The sequence below is a fragment of the Protomyctophum parallelum genome (assembly GCF_964188405.1).
Source record: "Protomyctophum parallelum genome assembly, chromosome: 9".
In the NCBI taxonomy this organism is placed as follows: Eukaryota; Metazoa; Chordata; class Actinopteri; order Myctophiformes; family Myctophidae; genus Protomyctophum; species Protomyctophum parallelum.
Window position 1 is genome coordinate 24,438,145 of NC_139706.1, and position 20,703 is coordinate 24,458,847.

At 44.2% G+C, this 20,703-nt stretch overlaps 1 protein-coding gene across 3 annotated transcripts in view; it reads right to left on the minus strand.

Moving 5' to 3' along the window:
- The window catches only part of cadm1b (cell adhesion molecule 1b), a gene marked incomplete at its 5' end in the record, with an annotated part of 166,983 nt that overhangs the window by 2,654 nt on the left and 143,626 nt on the right, over nucleotides 1–20,703 (minus strand). The window lies entirely within an intron of this gene.

The window sequence follows — 20,703 nt, forward strand, 5'->3', positions numbered from 1 at the left end:
CTATATGATGAATTCCTGTTCTGTTCTTTAGCTACATAGAATTGTCTATTTGTACGTCTCTAAATGTTTTGATGAATTGAACAATGTGGACCCTGTTGTAAACAAGTGTAATGCTTAATTGGGTCGTCCACTCACAGTTAACAGTCTTTGTATTGAGTTTGTGCTTGAAATGTACTGTAATTCTGCAAACTGTTAATAAATATTTCAATCAATCAATCAAAGCTGGATTTGCCAGACACAATGTGAACACGCCTCCTCCCCACTATGATATCGGGGAGTAAGCAAGAGTAAATCCAAAACCAGGCTCGAGGCTTGGGAACTGAAGGTGCATTCAAATTTGAAGATATTCGTTTCCACTGTCGCACTTTGGTCGCACAGGTCATCGTTGGTAAAAAAAAGTCCACCGTTCGCTCCAGCTCACTCTTTTTTTTTTTTTAAGATTTATTTAATGATAATGCAAACATCATTCAAAACAACGAATTACAGAATCATGATTTTCTTTTTTTGCAAAAAAAACAGCAAAAACAACCCCCCCCGCCCACCCACCCCCCAGAAAGGTAAACTACATAGCTCTCATTACTCTGTATTGTCCACAACACCACTTGACAATATCAACTTGGATAAATAAATAAAAATAACAATATAAATAAAACCCAGAGGAGATATTGAACCTCAAAGAACCTACCCCATATCTTTTCAAATGTAGCAGGCTTTCTCCTTACATTGTACAGTATCTTCAGGAGTACAGTATGATGAAAGCTCATTCAGCCAGTGTCTCTGTGAAGGTGAGTTTTCAGATTTCAACTCCAGTTAACCGGCGGTCATGCAAGATCTGTAGCTGAGCTGTCTTCCCCCTCCCTCGAGTGGTGGTTTATATATTATTGATATAATAAAAAGTACACAGTCATTTAACATTGGGGGTTTAACCATTATGGACCCGCTCGTTACATTTTGTGGTCTCGAAACACAAGCACACAGCGCGACGCATTGTGAGCTTGTAGATCGGCTATTAGGCTACTGGGAAAGTGTGTGCGTCACAGTGCATGTGTTCACGATAACGCACGTAACGTTGTGGGCTTGTGATGGCTGCTAATTCCCCCGTCCGGGTTTACCCTAACTCTATGGGGTGGACTGGGATTCGAAAACCCCTGTTGTAGCCGGCTATTTGTCCTTTTTTTAATGGATATAAATAGCGATTTTCTTTCCTTAAAGGCTAACGGTTAATTTGCCGGCAAGGCCTGACGGTTACCGGTTAATAAAAAGTCTCCATTTGGCCAGCCCTACTTTGGCATGGGGGGTCAGATCAACATATGGAATGAATTCTGTACTGGCCATAGAGCGTGTTTTGAGTCTACAGGGTTTAATGTGGTCAGATCAACATAATTATGGAAAGTCAGGTCAGCTCCATATAGAGATCAAAGGGTGGCAGTGTCTTGAGTGTATAGTAGTGATGTGCGGGTCGACTGCCGTCCCGCGGCCCGCGAAAACAAAAAGTAGCCTAACGACTGGCTTTTCAACACCCAGCAAGTCCAGTCCATTCAATTGCTTTGTAGAGAAAGAGGGGAGGGAGGGGGCAGGGACGTGCAGAGGGAATATGAAGGGCAGGCAGCTGGAATTCGAGGCACCTTTTATATTTATTTTACATTTCTACCCAGATTTAGAGGAATATCTCATTTTAAACACTAGGAAATGACCCAACCAGTCTGCCCTGTAGCCCAAATTACTGGTTATTAAGGATCACATAATTGCATTCCTGTCAGTCAGAAAGTTTGTATGGTTGGAAACTGTGAAATGACATTGGACTACTGTATGAAAAACACAGCGGAGGTCGCTCGTTATGAGAGAGAGAGAGAGACGAGAACCTCTCTACAAGCTCACAACGCGTCGCCTGCGGCGTGTTGTGAGCTTGTAGATCTGCTATAATTCTGTGTGTGCACACTGTGCACACCTGAATAGCACTGCACTCAATTAAGAAAGATTTGATGCAGATGTGCTCATTGCGCTGATGGCGGTCAGCTTCAGAGCCTCCGAACAGAGAGGGCACTTTTCTCCAATGGTCAAAAAGGCAGGGGCTAAAGCGCCCTTTGCAACGCATTGATGAACAACAGAACAAGCTGATTGTTTCAGCAGGAGTAGAAGACAGTAGACACAGGAGAGCACCGGAATTCTTTTTTTTCTCCTTTTTTGGGAGGGGGGCCCGCCCCGCCCGCCGCGCGATAATTGCGCTGAAAACCTTGACCTGTCCACCTGCCCCGCGGGCCAACCCGCGGAACCTGCGGCCAACGAGCCGACCCACGCATAACTAGTGTATAGGGTTTGATGAGGCCTGGACTTCATTTTCGGGCCTGTTGAGAGCTCTAGTTTTCGCCGGCTGCCGGGCACGTTTGGGCAGGCCCGTCTAGAGTCTAAATGGGCATGTGTATAAGTCAAAAGGGAGACATCGAAGATGAAGATGGATGAGGAAGGATCAACATAATGGAATGTCAGAACAGGTCGACTCCATATATGAGGATTGAGATCAGATGTAGAGTTACTGGACAATATTGATGACATCAGGGATCTCTATATATGGGCATTCTCATGTATGGGCTTAATATTGATGACATCAGGGATCTCCATCCCTGATGATGTCACGTGATGCAACATCAACAAACGTCACTCGATCCTGTAGGTTCACACTCTATAACATACGACGAATTAGACCACTCCTCACCCAGGAATCAGCCCAGCTCCTAATCCAACAGTCCACACGTCCCAAACTCTTCTCCCTTCTGGCTCCAAAACTGTGGAATGCACTTCCCATTGCAGTCAGAACTGCAGCATCACTCCCAATCTTCCGCCGTAGTCTGAAAACCCACCTTTTCAGACTCCATTATGGCCCATAGCACTTACCCCACCCCCTTAGATAGCATTTCTGTAGACTTAGATAGCATTTGATACAGACTTATAGCATGTTATGTAGACAGCACTATAATTGCATTGTATGTAGTCATAGCACGTCATAGTACATATGTATAGCATAGTAGTATAGATGTATAGTTTATATGTATAGTTTCATTATATAGATATTCCACTGTTACTTTCTTAGCTTACGCATGTTTCATGATAAATGTTTTTATGTGATGTATTCCCATGCTTTTTTGTTCTTGCTTAATGTAAGTCGCTCTGGATTAAGAGCGTCTGCTAAATGCCTAAATTGTAAATTGTAAATTGTAACATGCCTGGGCCCTGGGGTGACCAACCAACCACGATTTCATAGTAAATGCGACCTGCAGTCGCAATAAATACAAGAATAAAGTTATAGAAATAAATGTTCATTCCCTAATTGATGGCTAGACCATCTAGAATAGAATATTCATTTCAGATGGTCTGTAGAGAATAACATTAACATTATTAATTGTAGCTGTAGAGCACTTTTGAGTTCTTATACAATGGTACCATTCAATATGTGCACGTCATACAGCATGTACAGTACAGTTACCAATACTTCAAATGGATGCTTCAATCCACACAGGGCTGATAATGCTCTGAATGGTGCCTCAACTGCACAGAATGTGTAATGCTGCTGTCGAGTGGAAAGAACAGTATAGGGCTCTTTGATCCAGATCTCTTTTGTGTTCTTTGGCTATGAATTTCATCCATTTTAATTTCATAGCACAGTTTTACACTGCAATACAAGACTGGGATCTGTTTTTAAAATACAAATATTTGGATGTCTAATATAAATAAATGCAAAAAACCATGGCATTCCCAAAGAAAACCTCCATAGTGAATTAACTAAATGGGGAGCTAAATACCATAACCTGAGCTCCTGCAAATGGGTGGCTTTGGGAAATGGTTTAAGGCAGATCTATTACAATGATCCACTGGACAGCCTCTACAATTTAAACAGAGAGAGTCCACAAAACTGTAATACATTGTGCTATAAGAGGCAATATCTAGACATTCTCGACTTCAATCATCAGAAGTAGACAGAAAACTGGAGATAAATCGGAGCGCAGTGTCTCCACACAAAGAAATACGTTGCAGCCTCAGGTGTCAAAGACTGTCATTGTCCACCATTTAGCCAGATTTATCTGTCCACCACAAAAGAATGAGGCACAATTTGAAGACTTTTAAGTCTCTACTCTCTAACCTCTGAATAGTTCAAAAGCATTTATCAATAGCCCATATCTGTGCACATTAGAGTGACAGAGGGGAGGGGAGAGAATGTCTGTGCTGGTATTTGCTGCATGAGAGAGCAGCTCAATTCTCCATCAATCTCTCAAGTCATGCTCTGAACTTGAACATTTTGATAAAAGACAAATGGTGGGTGCAGATTTTCTTTACAGTGCAAAATTTACTTTTAATCTGTTTACTGTACGACATGTGTGACAGACAGACATACAGTACAGTAGTGCACGCACGCACGCATGCATGCATGCACACAGAGTCAACAGAAAGATGTGGTGAACTTGTGGATGAGTGGTCTTTGCTTTGTGTCAGTATTAGCACCTGGCAGTGGTGCTAATGAAACACGAGCGCACGCACACACACACACACGCACACACACACACACACACACACAGACCCTGAGGACATACCCTGTAAAATATGATCTGATGTGTCAATGAATCTGATTTTAAGAAGTCTAAGATTGGATTTTCAGTTGCTAAAACAGTTACCCGCAGCAGAAACACTGAATGCATCTATCTGTGACTTCTGTAACAGTATCCTTTATGTTATGTTTCATGGGGCCCCCTTATTTATTGATGATGTACATTCATCAACCTCTAGCAGGGCTGGGAGATATGACTTAAAATGATTTAATTATTTAAAACTTTTATTAAACGATTTAAACGATTATTTTATTGGCTTCTTTAGCTATTTTCCCACCATTGTACATGCAATTGTGTAATTTAGAGCTTAAGTGGTTCAGTCTAATCGATTTAGTCGATTATATAAAATCCATCCAAATTATTTTATGTCGATTCATTGAAATAAAAACATTAAAAAAACCTGCTTCTCACTTAATCAACATGAGTAACATTACGTCTGTGAGAGGTTCTAAAGGTATCAATACATTTCCAGTTAAATGCCCACAATGTTTAGTTGTTTAGCCTTCATATCCTTAAATCTTAAAGTGCATTTTATTATGTCATTTCTGTGGATATCTAGTCTCCATAGTCCTGACACAGCGCTGCTCACTGTGCAAGGCGTGTTGACATGCCCACACCTCAGTCCCGACAGGATGTGCACAGCCGTGGGGATTTATGGGGAAATAAAGAGGATTTGCAACCGATTCACGACTCTGTCCCGCGGTGAGATCTACTCCACTGAACTACGTTGCCACATGCTTTATGGTTCCTCCTAGCTGTCTCTACTCTGTACAACAATGACTAATTGCAGTGCAGGCCCTGCAAGAATCAGACATACTGTCAGACTAGCAGCCAGCTGCCTATTTTTTGCCAGTTTTGGACATATTAACTACTACTGTAGGCCTACATGAGCAGAGAGCACTCACATGAATATACACATGCGTGTGTGTATGTGCACAGGTTCCTACATTAAGTTCCATTAGGGACATAATTTGGTTCCCACTTTGGTGTACTTTTTGTCGCTGTGTATTTGCACTACGTGAAATCTGTCCTCTGCATTTACCCCTCCTATAACTACTAGGAGCAGTGAGCGCTATTAGTACAGCACTCAATGAGCAGTTAGGGGCTACATGTCTTCTCAGGGACTCTTTGACACATAGACCGGAGCTGGGACGTGATTTGGGGACCTTCTGTTTCTCAGGCCGCCTCTCAGCTATGGTTGCCCTTGGCCCCTTACTGCTACTAGGCCTACTGCAGTGCCAGGAGGAGGAGGAGGAGGAGATGGAGGAGGAGGAGGAGGAGGAGGAGGAGGAGGAGGAGGAGTTTCTACCACTCAATCTTGCATGCACGTGTAAAACACATGCATTTGCATCAAGCATTGCGCGTGCACGGACACACACACACATTGTGTGCAATTACATGGATGATGCAATTGAAACGATTCTTCTCTTGCATTGATGGAGGAACACATTCACAGACATGGTTCCTTTACATTTCCCTTTTCCAGGCAGTGGTTAGTGAAGGTGGAGGTTGCTATAAAATGTGGTCAAGCATTAAAACACATTTAGTGCCGGAAGTGCCTTCAAAATAGAGGCTATAGAGTGCCAGAGTTGTCTGATCGCTTTTACTTTGAAAGCCATGAACCGGAAACACTTGCCTAAAAAAGTTGACTTTACAAAGAGACCTCAGATCTCCGATCATCTTAATATATTTTTTTACGCTCCAAAAAGCATTCATATTTTGCGGGAGAGACGGATGAGGAGCAGAAATGAAGCGCCAGCATATCGATCCATTCATCACCACAGAGAGCGCCCGGGATTAGGAGATATGAGTCATTCTTTCCGCCGCGCTAACATGGGAGTCAATGACAAGCTAATAGTTGCACTGAGCGTTAGCATACGGCAAACAAAAAGCGAAATGCCAAAAAAGAAATAGGAAAAATTCTGAATATTCTTATCTCGCCCCGCGTCGCTGGGACGTCGCTAGGACGTCCACAGACGTCCTAGGCACCAATATTTCGGGATCCTTATGACGTGCTCACACGTGTTTTGTCTTAATTGTGTTAATTATCAATAGTCATTCGATAGCACTGAATTGCAAACGTTTGTTTCAGTAGCAGTTTGCAAAGGCAACGGGTAATCTGTTGAATATCGTTGATCTCGGGAGCAGAAACCTCATAACTCCATAACTTTTTGTTTTTTCGTAAATGCTACTTCATACCACAGTGCTGCAACTTTCATCAGAGTGTGAGTGTGAGTGTGTGTAATCCACGTAACTCGAGGATTTCGACACACGCGTTTCACACGAGTGCAGTGCCCGGCCTTGAGTCGACCGGATACACCGCCACAAATGGCTCTGGTCAATCTCTGTCAGTGGACCTAATGAGCCTACATCCCCCCCCCCCCCCCCCCCCCCCCCACACACACACACACACGCACGCTCACACCTACAACGACCTGCCCATGATAGGGCCGCTAGGGTTTGTGTGGTGATTAAACAAACAAGCTAAAGTGCTGTAGAAGTCTGCACTTTACTGCACCTTTCTAAGATAATGGAGATCGACAAAAAAGGACCTCCACCCAAAAGCCAGCACTGCTGTCTTTTGAGGTCCTTGTTTTGGTGCAGCCTCGCTCTCTTTTCACAACAATTTCCCATTGTGTAGATCAAGGCAAGGGAGAACGTTCTCACATTCTAACAGAAATCTCAGTCCTGCGACGATGATTAAGTGCTTTGGGTTTTCAATGAATTTTAAACCGTGTGAAAACACGGTGATGGCTTTTTTCGGATTACAGTTTTCAGAATCGCATAATTCTATAAAGTATACTTCCAAAACGTTTTGGTCAATCTAGAGAGATTTTTGTATTATTTAAATGTTTAAATGAAAAAACAATCAAATATTTATCGGGACTGATGCGCTTGATCTCAGTACCTAAAAAGCAGATCCAATTCATCGCCAAACTATAATAAATATATTGCTCATTTTATATTCAATAAATATCTATTCCATCCATTCTTGAGTTGTCCTGACTGAATGTATTCTCTGTTCATTAAAGGAGAGACGGGGAGACAATATAGAGCAGGGGTCGGTGACCTTAGGCACCAAAGAGGGTGATCACTGGCACACTGGTGTGAGAGAGAGGATTTTTGGTTTGATTTTCTAGTAAAATAAATGTGCCTCACATTTCTATGTTATTACATCCTGCACATTATTTCTACATTCATTTTAATTCTGAACTCTGACTTTTGGAAGTTTTGATGTCATTAAAATTAATGTTGACATGGCACACAAAATGTTGCAGAGCCCTGATACATGTATAGAGCTTTACATTTAATGTCTCTGTACAGTATGTCTGAGTATGACCCATTGACCCCTGCAGCTGATTGGGTCGCATTCAGGTCACGCACGCAAGCACGCACAGACACAGGGTGTGTGAATTATGATTCGTGTCCACCACAATCTTTTTTTTTTTAATCCCCAGACGGTTTTGGTGACCACCTGACCTGTTACCGTAATTAGAATCCGCTGTGCTTAAATCAACAACTGTGCTCAGTACTTGGCACCACTTGACCATTGGCTCTGTACTTGGAGGTCTTCTCTTTTTCCCTCTGCACCAGAGCTCTGAAAATGGCAGATCTACAAGCTCACAATGCATTGCAGGCTTCTAGTACTGCTATTTTTCCCCTCCGAAAGATCACGCAAAGATTTAGCTGTAGCAACTCGGAGGACCCCTTAGGTGTCCCAGACCCCCTGTTGAAGAGCCATGCTGTAAATAAAAAGTATTGTGATAATGTACAGTTTTATATTCACTGTTTACAGTGTATAACAGTGAATATAAAACTGTACATTATCACAATATTGGTCTGAAAAATCACAAATAGATATTCTTCCAAAACTGTTCACCCCTAGTGGGGTCGCTCTGCTATTAGTGTGACACTTCCAAATGAGTTGGTCTCCTCTGGAGTCCCATTAGTTGGTCGGTTCTGTCAGCCCACCAGAGGCCGGTTCTGTCAGCCCATGAGCCCACCAGAGGCCAGTCCCATTAGTTGGTAGGTTCTGTCAGCCCACCAGAGGCCAACATTCCTGCCCTCATGCCATTCCCAGGGATTGAGTTGGCAAACTTTCTGTAACTGCTTTATTACTATTCTAACCTCCTGTCGGCTCCCTCCTGCCTCCCATGCAGATCTACATGCAGGGATACATTTGTAAATACAAATAAAAACCATCACCATTATGAACATTATGATGCCTTATACACATGTACCCAGACCTCCATGCCCCAGGCACAGACACTGACAGCCAGGCAGGGACCAGGGGCATCACCCTGGGTCCTCTGCCCGGCCGAGAGTGCCCACGCCCGGCCACGGACCACCGGGAGTCTCCGGGGGGACCAGTGCCTTGCGCACCGTCGTGTGTGTAATTTTGAGTTTTGACAAATATATCAAACATGCAGTGAATCAAATATGAAACACTTCAGACAGCCTACATTTCCACGAAAGACAATGCATGCATTTAATTCAGTCTGACCAGAAGCAGCGATAAAACATACAAATTAATGACCTGAGGGAAAAGCAGAGGCATGGACCCCGACACACACACACACACACACGCCTCCAGTAAGTACACCACCCTGTTTACATAGTGTTTCAACATGTAATATGCTATGTTCAAACTCGTATTTAAACAGAAGCTGCAAGCATATGATTTCATGCCAGATGATGCTTGAGGGATGAATTAATAATACAGTTGCAAGAGGGACAAAGAAGTTACTCTTTTGTGCTGCTTTCCTCAGCAAACCGTCAGATATTGGCAGGATTCAAGCCTATCTCTCTGTAAACCAGTGGTTCCCAAAGTGGGGTCTGGGGACCCCTAGGGGTCCTTGAGGGAGTTCCAGGGGGTCCCCAGCTAAATGATAGTTTGGAAATGGACCCTTATGGGTCTGTAACTGTGAGTGTACAAATGGAACCAAATGGACCCTAACGGGTCCACACTCTCAGAGTTAAATTAGCATTGATTTTACAATATAAATTGGGGTCTCAGTGATAGAAATGCCATTAAATGGTGGTCCGTAGCCTAATGCACATCAAACTGGATCCTAGAGCCGTACAAATCTTCTGTTATGGGGGTCCCTGGCATACTTTTTCAAATGGGGGCACGCAGGCTAATCAGTGTCAATTTGGGGGTCCTTGACCTAAAAAAGTTTGGGAAACACTGCTGTAAACTATTGACTTTGACAAAGATTGCTACAGTGTGAGCTTATTCTTTCAATATATCATCCATTATACGTTTACTACTACTAGAAAACCTTACTCTCACGTGTATCATTAACATTTTAAGTACACCATTTGAGGAATTAAGAGAAATTACCCCTCTCTCGATTTATTTATATACATACTTGAAATACACTGGGGTTTCTCTCCTTTTGCCTTTTGTAATTCTTTCAACTATCTTCAAATTGAAGAGCAACACATATTTTAATGTGACAATTTAATTGGCCTCAGGAGAAAGGGAGGTTTCTTCCACCCCAGCCCAGCATCATGTTAAAAGACTATTCCACTGTATTGTTTTGTTGTATGGGTTAGTTCTCGCTGTACTCTATTTACCAAATTAATTCTGTAGAGCCTCATCATCAGGCTTCAAATTATAATATAAGATGTATTGCTTTTACCACTGACTTTCACATACGTTTTAACAACATGGATGTCATCACAGAAGAATTGCCGGTAGCCTACTTACCACAAAACAGCAATTAACGTAATAACTAACGTAAAAACACCCCACAAATTGCACTGAAGCTAGTGATTTGTTGATGACCTACACACCTACAGTAATTACTTGCTATTAATGGCCAAACTTTGGTCAGGGAGGCAATGTGTTATTAGACTCTGTGGCTCTAGTTTGAGAGTGGTTGTTAATATTCACCGGCAGCACAATTGAGCTGCTTTGGAGATAGTATTATGACAATTCAATTCTGCACCAATAGAGGGACCTACACATTTATTTTATTTTTCAAACACAGTTCTTATATGAGGCGATCTAAAATCCCCCTATGGGATTACAATGCAAATAAAAAGTACATGAACCTGTGGATTTGCGCCCTCTACCGATATTGACGTCAGACTTCGGTACTCTATTGAAGCTCAACCAATCAGGCTCTGCCAGTGGGCCGAATTGATTGCCAAGCTACGTCGAGTCCGCCTACAGGAAATACGTAAGCTGTGACCATGAGACCCGTTCCTGGATTCGTCTATAGAAACGTGGGTTTTTCAGAAAACATTTGTAGAATCTGGTGTCAGTCAGTTCCAGTGAATTCATTGTCACAAGTTGCCACTTTGTATTTCCTGGCTCTCTCCCCCAGTTTCCATTTTAAGCACAGTTATGCCTTCAGGAGCCCTGAGTCATTCAATGTTCCATGTGTGCAGCAGTAGCCTATGCCACAACAATAAATAAATAAATTAAAATAAGGGGGAAAAAATACGAAGCACTGCCTTAAGCTGTGAGAATGTCAGTTATAAGTGCTGAATTTGGTCGCCTAATGGCTCTAAATGGTGTTGGTATGTCAGTGTGGTCCAGGCTGATGGTATAATGGCCGGGGCACAGGTTTTCAAAGTGGAAGCTGCGTCCAGCGGGCACCATGGGGGGTGTAATTTGAGAGGAGACGATTTATTTGAACCCATCTAGACCTACACGATTCTAAAAAGTGTTCTAAATCCTGACAGTTTTCTGAAAAACCATATGTTTTTCTATGTCAGTCGTTCTCAAAACAGCCTTTTCATGTCAAGGGCCCTAAAAAAACTGACCCCCACCAGAAGCAAACATTTGAGTTAAAATCGTTCGCTCTGAAAGAATATATACTCAATGATTTGCGCCACATTTTCACGATTAAAAACAAATAGCAGACCTACAAGCTCGTAGCGTGGCACTTGGTGCCGTGCTATGAGCTTGTAGATCTGCTATTTTTTCAATAGCTGAAGTATAACATAATGCTTCAAACACCAAAAGGGGTTCCCGTCCAGAATGGGTTAATGTATATGGTTATATACATTTATAATTTTGTATACTGTCATGTTGTAATCAAATCACCTACATTTGTGTGTTGACATAATTGTTTAATGACTCACAGTAGATAAATATGCCAGTTATACTGCTCATCACATCCTCTTGTCTTGTCATGTTGTACTTTGTCTTTGCCATCTGCAATGCATCTTTGGTATGGTCAGCTCTGATTACTTCCAGCTGGACTCTGACTTGTCTACGTGTCTAAATATGACGATGGTTATAATATAATATAATATAATATATATAGTTGCATCGTTGCCCGTACAGGTCTAGTAGCTGTAATTAATCAAACTCGCACAATGTCAGCGGAACATCAAGAACTCTACATCCACAACAACAGTTTAGACTCACAATACAGATGGGAGATTTTGTTAGATCCTTAGTGGAACTCTGGAATATAGTGCAGCGTTATTACAGTGTCTTTAGTCAAGTGCCTCAAATTAGAGGCTTACTGTATGCCTATGTCTTGTTTTTTTCTTCAGCTTGTGTACGTTTATGTGAACCATGCATTACATTGTTCAGATGTCCAGTTTGAACGTCGTCCCCCCCTCTCTCTCTCTTATGCAATAACTGCAGCTTCTCTGATTTGGAAATTGGGTTAGTTCATACTGCAATTGATAACTAGAGTATCACCTACTCTACAACCAACTCATCATTTAAGTGTATGTTAATCTATCAATAAAGACCATACTGGCAATAAAGACCATTATGTAGCAACCCCACAAAAGACCCACCAGCATGGTGTCAGAAGGGGAGCGCTGTTTTTGCTTGGGGTGACAGCTAAAGGCCTTGACAGAGTCCGTTTTGGCTTCAGTTGTGGGTGAGAGAAAACGCACAATACATGCAAGGTTATTAGTGTCCATACAGAGTCCCCTGCGTTGCTATTGTTGAGTTGCGTCGCTGTTGTTGACTTGCATGGCTCTATAATGTGCAATTAACTATTAAGCCACTAGATGGCAGCTGTGACACTATGTAGCTCTCCCAGAATGCAACACTGTGTTTCGAGATGGAAATGAAGATGGGAGCTGTCAAAATAGTAGCCTCGATGATATGCAAGTTTGCAACACTGTAGTGACTGAAGGCTTTTGACAAAATAAAAGAGAAACTAACTTGGGCCTAACATTTATTGAAGGTAAAGGTTTGAATTGTAAGTAATGTGTAATAGTCAACTATTTTTGCAAACTTTAAAAAAGTTAACAGTGATGGAAGATATATATATATTCATAGTCATCAATGTACAGAATATTCATTGGTGGTAAAGAGAGAAGAACAATAATAACTTTGTCAAGGCCTCATAATTGTAAAACAGCAGTGTTTATTTTAAGCTATCAGGCTGTCAACAAAACCACTGCCTGGGATTTCAAGATCATGCAAATATACACAACTGAAGAGACTGAGAAAAGGAGCAACGGAAAACACTGTTTGTAGGTCGTGTCTGTATTGTCACTAATTTGTCACCAAATTGAAGCATAGGAGACGATAAATTACACACAGAGCTTGTACACACTCTGTTCTCCGCGGTAATTCCGCAGAGTTCTTGTCGGAACACAGGATTCCGTTCGGGCCTGATCACAGACGAGTTTGCAAAGCAGTACTTTTCTCTGCTTGCGTCTACGAACGCTGCTTGCATTACGTTGGATTGGGGGTTGTTCCCAGGTTGACGGACGACATAAGGGATGGACGGACTGGATGCGCGAAATTTCTCTCCCCCTCCGTTGCTCAGTGCTTTCTGCGTCGATTACGTTTAGCTCTGTGAGTGAGGACGCACTAAGCCAATAAGCGCAAGAGCACGCTTAACGAAAGGAGGGGGTATTTGTAGCAAGTAAGCAACCCGCCCAAAACTGCTCCGCCAATCGAGCTCATCTCTAATTGCGCAGCGGGTTGCTAGCATGGTTGTCCAGTGTCTGATCCCAGTTCGGGGCATTATTCTGAAGTGCATATTATGTGGGCCACACACAGATGCTTAATGTCTTTCATTGTTTTCCGGGCACATCCTTGTGCATTGGCAGCACAAGGATGAGGACTGCTACATTATCAACCTTAGGATTCCCACAATCTGTAAACTCAGACTCAAACCTTAAGAAAACCTCAAAACTAAAGCCTTAAAGCTGCTATAAATTGTAATGACCAGACCTTTATATATTGTTTTGTTGGTATTCAGGCAGCCAGCAATGGGAAAATCGCTCCCAAAACAAAATAGTCTCTGGGGCACAATCTGCATTCAAAGATTTTCCTAGAAGCTTTGTCATTGGTCGATTTGCCTGTCTACAAAGCTTCTAGGAACATCTTTGAATGCAAAAGAAATTAAAAATTTGGAGCGTTTTACCCAATACCATTAAAATGTTGACCTTTTTCTGGCAATTGGAGTTTTAGGATGTATCTTAACAGCAATTAATTCTTGTAGCCTAAGATCTGAAGATCCATAATGCCCCTTCCAGTCCAGTCCAGACAATCATACTGTACACATATCTTATCTTCGCCCCCTGTTGCCAGGAAGGGTGATGGGGTTACGTGAGGCTTAACCGGGATATGATGTCCCTGCCTCGGATCACATCTGAGCTTCTGACGAGCTGGAGCTTTATAGCTATAGGCTCCCTTTATTCCCCTTGAGCTGGAGAATCAGGCTACATCCTATCCTCGGCCCAATGAAAACATGACTGCTGGCACAATACTAACCACTAACACAACTTCTTTTTCTTTTTTCTTCCTTTTTTGGCAGCAAAACATGCCATAGATATATGGCATAGGCGCATAGCCTACATATTTTATGTGATGGTATACTGAAGTGTTGAGGCAAAAAACCATCTTAAGTCCATAATAAGGGGTCAGGACAGATGGCACTTTTTGGGGAGGGGTCAGAATAAATCATGGACTTAAATGGTTCTACGTCTCAATGCTCAATCATGCTGCAATTATAATGCAATATACTACAGCACAGCCACATTCAGAAAGGGGTTGCATACAGCACGTAATAACTGAAAAACACAATAGCAAAATATTTCTATTTAATTCAAGGTAACTGGATAAAATAAAGTTCAGTGATTGAAATTATGTCAGTCAACATTGCTATTGTATTTTACAATTGTTATTGACCATTAAAACAAAACAAAACAATGAAAACTTTAAGCACATAAATGATTGTTACAGAACAACAATCACTCGTCTCTACCTAGAGGCCTAACAGGCCCCACATATTTTAATATAGCCTACTTGTCTGCTCCTTGTTAATACAAACAAATCTTAGAAAACATCCTTTAATTCCAAGATGACAGATGCAACTAAATGGGAGATGAACAGCTTACCGTGGCATTTTCTCCTCCTTACTAGAAAACCACCATTAAGTCTAAGAGAGCTGCTCTTTTACACCAGTTGCTAGGCTACACCAAGAAGGGCTAAAGAAAGCCTATCAAGTGAAATTTTTACGGACTGTGAAAGGATCACATTGTACATTAAAAGCTATATTCCATATTAACTCCAAGGCGAAAGAAAAGAAAGCAGTGTAGTAACAACCTTCACTGAAGCGCACAAGTACATACCACATGCAGGACCTGCAGCTAGTGTGGATCACTGAGTGAGATCTTGGAAGATGTGCCTGTTCATTCAGGTGGAAGAAACCCTTTGCAGTTTCACTATAGAACTATATGCCTCAATGAAGCAGAGATTTCATGATCACACAGGTCTTGAAAACAGTCACCTCTACGATGACAGCCCTCTGCTGATGGTGCCAGCAACTTACAGGACCAAGTGGTTATAAAGAACGAGAAAGTACAGTGTGCAGTGTGTCCTTTGTGGGAAGAGCAAAATGCCACACTGTGCAGTTATGCTGATTAGGGTAGTATAGTGGAAAGCGATCCATTGCAGGCCAGGTTAACATTGCCCCTGTGACAAGGTATTTAGAAAAGTAGTGAACTGCAAGAAAGCTCAATTACATCCTCCCAGCATGTAGCTCATAAATCACCATAAATCCTCTTTCAAGCCTGCTTTTTCCTTACCATAAATTATTATGGTAAGGAAACACAAAGGAAGCTGCAGTGCTGTGTAACTCTGAATGCTTATAGAACACATGTAAGTTTTCCAACTCTGTTGTTACTGTCTGTTACTCGTAACAGTTTACTAATTGCTTGCAACCCAGGGCCGGATCTACCATATGGGCACTTTGGGCACGTGCCCAGGGGCCCTTGGGAACCAGGGGCCCCTAAAAAAAAAAAAAAAAAAAAAAAAAAAAGTTCCACAGATAATTCCCCTGCTAATCCGAATGAAATAAATGGTGTCTAAAAAGATTAGTGTTTTATTGTTGGTGAGAAGGGCGGCTGAAAAGTGCAATTGTGTCTAAAGCAGCAACAACGCGCTAGATTGGCTGTCACTCTGGGGGGGGTAGGCGACCGGAAATAGTCCAATATAACTGTATAAAACTGCCCCAAAACGGCTACAAAACAGCAAAAATGTTGCGTGCGCGTGAAGGGGGGGGGGGGGGGGGTGCTTGGGTGGTGCTGTGGTAAAGGCAGTGACGGCACAGAAATGTGTGTGGGGAGGACTCAGTCGGCATAATGACAAAATTGGGCAGAAAAATGGGGTAAAAATAAAAAATCTATAGAAAAGAATATGTATGACAAGAGTTTTGTCATAATCTGTCATACATATTTTAACAAGTATCCAGCTTTTCTCTAGCATATCGTTATCTGTCGGGCAGAAACCTCATTTTTCAATGTGTTGTTTTCATGAATGAATGCTCTGCTTCATCGTACAAGTTGCAAAACAGTAGTGAAAATAGCAGATCTACAAGCTCACAGTAGCCTCGGTCCCAGGCTTACTCATCTGCAAAGAGCAAAGCCTGGTCACGATATAAAGCAGAGGGTGCATAGCCGGAAGTGTCGGTCCGGAACATCCGTCAGATGTATATCCCCCGGATACGATATTTGTTTTGACCAATCACAACAGATTTGTAAAGCGTCAACGTCATTTCCTTGAGCGGTGCTTCCACCAAAATCCAGCTACTTCCGCCAAGTTTCAGCAATGCACTGTACAGCGTATTTATTGTGCCCAGTGTGAGCTCACAGTGCATCGCAATGGCGAGGAGACATCCTCTGACTGGCTGATGTGGAGGAAAAGGATGCTCTGGTTGTGGTCAGAATATACCCAGTATCTTCGGGTTACTTCAGTAACCTCAGTTGTATAAGTGACTCGAAGAAGAAGAGTCATATGGGGTGCCGCCACCTGGTGGCGCAAAAGCACAGAAACTCTGCATGTACTCACGAACAATTCCATTGGATCGTGAAAGTGTCGCTCACGGTGACATCCCCAACCCCACCCACTCGGTATAAAACCGGGGGTTGGTCCCGTGATCGTCATTCCTATCAATCTACCTTTCTGCCGCTGACAAAGCAGAAGGGCGTCTTAATGACTCTCTTCTTCGAGTCACTTATACAACTGAGGTTACTGAAGTAACCCAAAGTTGTCTTAAGTTCCTCTCTTGAAGAGAGTCATATACTCTATATACTCTATATACTATAGAGATCATAACACTCCCGTATGATCACACCGGCTGATAGGACCGATCCACGGTCCACCTATCAAGAGACACACGCACGTCACCCTCAGGCGTGGCATGTGTATACTCCCGTAAGGAGGACAATTAAAGGCTACCTAGGTCCCTGACCAGGTAGAACAAAGCCGATAGCGGGACAGACAAACTAACCATCTCATAGAGCCATTCTAGGGAATGGTTATGTGAACATGGGGGCACTATGTACTGTCAATTATTGCGCTGCTGCACCCAGGACCGCTTGGGCTAAGTCCCTGGGTGCCACGTCAAGATTGTAATACGTGGCAAAGGTCAAGGGAGACGACCAACTTGCCGCTGCGAACACATCCTGGATGGGGACGCCCTGTGCCAAGGCCCAGGATGCCGCCATGCCCCTCGTGGAGTGAGCTTTTAACCGGTCTAAGGTGACGAGTCCCTTGTGGCCTGGTCGTTGCTCCTCGACCGCTAGGGCCATTCTTTCCAAGGCTCCTTTAAAAAGGTCCCCTGGAAGGATGGGACCTTCCAGGAGATCTTTGCGTATGGTGGCGTCCAGGGCTGGGTTGGTGTCAACCCACCTGGATCGTTCAGCCACGAGGATGGAGGTGGCGATGCGTCCTGCCAGCGCCGTGGTCGCCCAGACGAACTTAATCATCTCCTCGTGTATGAGCTTCATCTCCACCACCTCATCGCGGGAGGGGACAGCCCCCATACCCGCGAAGATGGCTGTGAGAGATCCTTGAAGTAGTGAGGCGGCGTTGAGATGTTTGCCCTGTGCAGCTGCAAGGGCATACATCTTCTTGGCGGCCAGGCTGGCATCCCTTTCCTCCTTTGATGGAAGGAGAGGCTCTCTGGCCAGTGGTCTTATGCGGGGGGCAGTGGGGTCGAGAAGATATGCGCCCACGGTGGGGCCCACGGTAGCCATAGCGTCAAGGCCGACCGACGGCATGAGGTCGGTGTCGAAGGTGGCCTTTGAGTGGGTGGGCAGGACGGTAGGCTTCATCCATGGAGCCGTGAAGGTCGCCTTAAACCCCTGTGCCAGCGGCAAGACAACCTTGCGCGCTGGTGCTCCAGGCCAGTTGTCCTCAGGGTTTGGAGGAGGTGCGGTCTCAGGCCATGGCCTGTTGCACCGAATGGAGGCCTGCCTGAGCAGTTCGATGAGGTCCCACCCCTCCGCTGGGGGGCGGAGGGGAGGATCGTCGTCTTCTCCGTTAGGGGGAGGAAGCTCCGCCTCCCTGGCGAGTTGTGGCATGTCAGGGTCATCTCCGGCGGCCATGTCGTTGTCCACGTCCTCGTATCCGACCTGGTCCAGGACCCTGAACTCATCTGGAGCCTCCTGGTAGGAGGGCAGGTCATCGTCGAGGGGCTGCTCGCGGTCCATGACGTCGGCCCAGTTCCGTTCCGGGCTGGGTCGATAGGAACCGGCGTCCTCACTGTAGTCATTAGGGCTGTAGGTCAGGTCGTCTCGGGAGAAGGAGAGGAGGCTGCCCTCATTGTAGCTCCGTTCTGCTCTAAAAGAGGAGAAGGAGAAAGAGGCGGCTGGCTGGCGGCGTTGGGCCGCTGCTGGTGGCGCCCCCTGGAGGTGGTACCCCGGTCCACCCCTGGGAGCCTTCCTGGTTGGGGAGGCAGGCTCAGGCTCCACGTCGCGTTGCTGGGACGTCGCTGTTAGAGGTTTAGCGCCTGAAGCAGAGTGATTAAAATCACTGCGCCCAGCTGGTGGGGGGAGGGGGGGCCATGGTTCGGCCGCCCTGGACAGACGGTCCCTGATATCGAAATTATCAAGGAAAGCTCTATCTTCATAGGCCTTGACTCTGGCCAGTCTTCGACCCTTCTCTCTGTCTGTCAGCCTGGAACATGTTGGGCACCAACCTGGCTTCTCAAAAGCATCTCTGATGTGTGGAAGACCAAGACAAAACATGCACAAAAACTTACGCAACTTACGCTCGGAGAATGCTAGTTACGATGGTGACGTTAAATCAACGCCTAACGGCTGAAGATAGCTCGGAAGTTAGCGAGGCTGTAGCTAGTTAGCGCGACGCCGGAAGGCTGAAGGCTAAAAGCGGGACGTAGCGTGTAGCTGCGGGCCGTGGGTCTAGCTAATAGCTGGTTAGCACCTCGCCGGTAGGCCCAGGGCTAACGGCTGGACGTAGCTAGCGTATAGCTACGCAGGTAGCGTAGACGAAGCGTGTAGCTACGGGCCGTGGGTCTAGCTAGTAGCTGGTTAGCACCTCGCCGGTAGGCCGAGGGCTAACGGCAGGACGTTGCTAGCGTAGACGAAGGGGAAAACGTGCCTGACGGCTACGCTTTAAGCAGCGGGCTCGCTAGTGAGGGAAGCCGAAGGCTAGTAGCACTAAGGCAGCTAACTGTAGACCGAGGTCACCGAGCGAAGCAGTAAGCTAGCTGAGTGCTAAAGCGCGAAGCTAGTAAAGAGAAGGACTAAACAACAAGCCGCGTGACTGCCCACTTGTGTTTTATTAACCGTGTAGAGGACTTACTGCTGGAGAACTTTTCTGCAACGTTCGTGAGTGAAGAAAAACACCACGCAGGGGGCTGCGAATTTCCAGGTACAAGTATGAGAGAACTCGTCCGTTCTAGGGAAAACAGTTTCAACAGCCGGTGGTGAATTCTTTGTCAGAGCGATGTGGCATCTGCGGCAGAAAGGTAGAGGAATGACGCTCACGGGACCAACCCCCGGTTTTATACCGAGTGGGTGGGGTTGGGGATGTCACCGTGAGCGACACTTTCACGATCCAATGGAATTGTTCGTGAGTACATGCAGAGTTTCTGTGCTTTTGCGCCACCAGGTGGCGGCACCCCATATGACTCTCTTCGAGAGAGGAACTTAAGACAACTTGATTGTTGAGCTGGTGACATTCTCATTCCTATTACCCCCTACTCACAGTACTGAGGCACTATCAGTCAGACGATCGGAGATCTCCGCCTACTAACATCTGGTGACATATACATTTGATGTAGAGGTTAGAACTGGATGGAATTTTTCATGGTATCAGGATTGGTTTTCAAAGCTGTAGCCTGTAGGCATATATTTGTTACCAGCTCGGTCGGCTGTTCTAGTACATACAATGAATGGACATTGCCATGTAAATGTCAAGTCAAAGGACCATACCGGTGTTAGTAGCCTATTTTTGTTTTTGTTCAAATCTGGCGCATAGTTTGGATCCCAAATTACTTATTTATTAGATATTGTTTATGTTTCGTCGCTAGACTCGCTACTCGCTATTAAGAAAAACATTATAGAATGTGCCTGTTTTCAGCATTAAAAGCCTTCTTTAGACTATAATTTGACATTGAAATGCAGCGCTTGTAAGGAGCTGTTTTTCTGGGCATATTAAAATGGTGCTAAACAGCTATATTAGAGTAATACAGTGATTTTGCATAACTTAAACGCCATACTGATTTTACAAAAGGGCGAACAACATCAAAGTCTCGTAGAGTTTTTCCCATGCTATTTCAATGAGAAATAATGGCAGTGAATGATGTTTATTCTTTTTACTTCAGATTTACTCAATTATACAGTACACTACATGAAC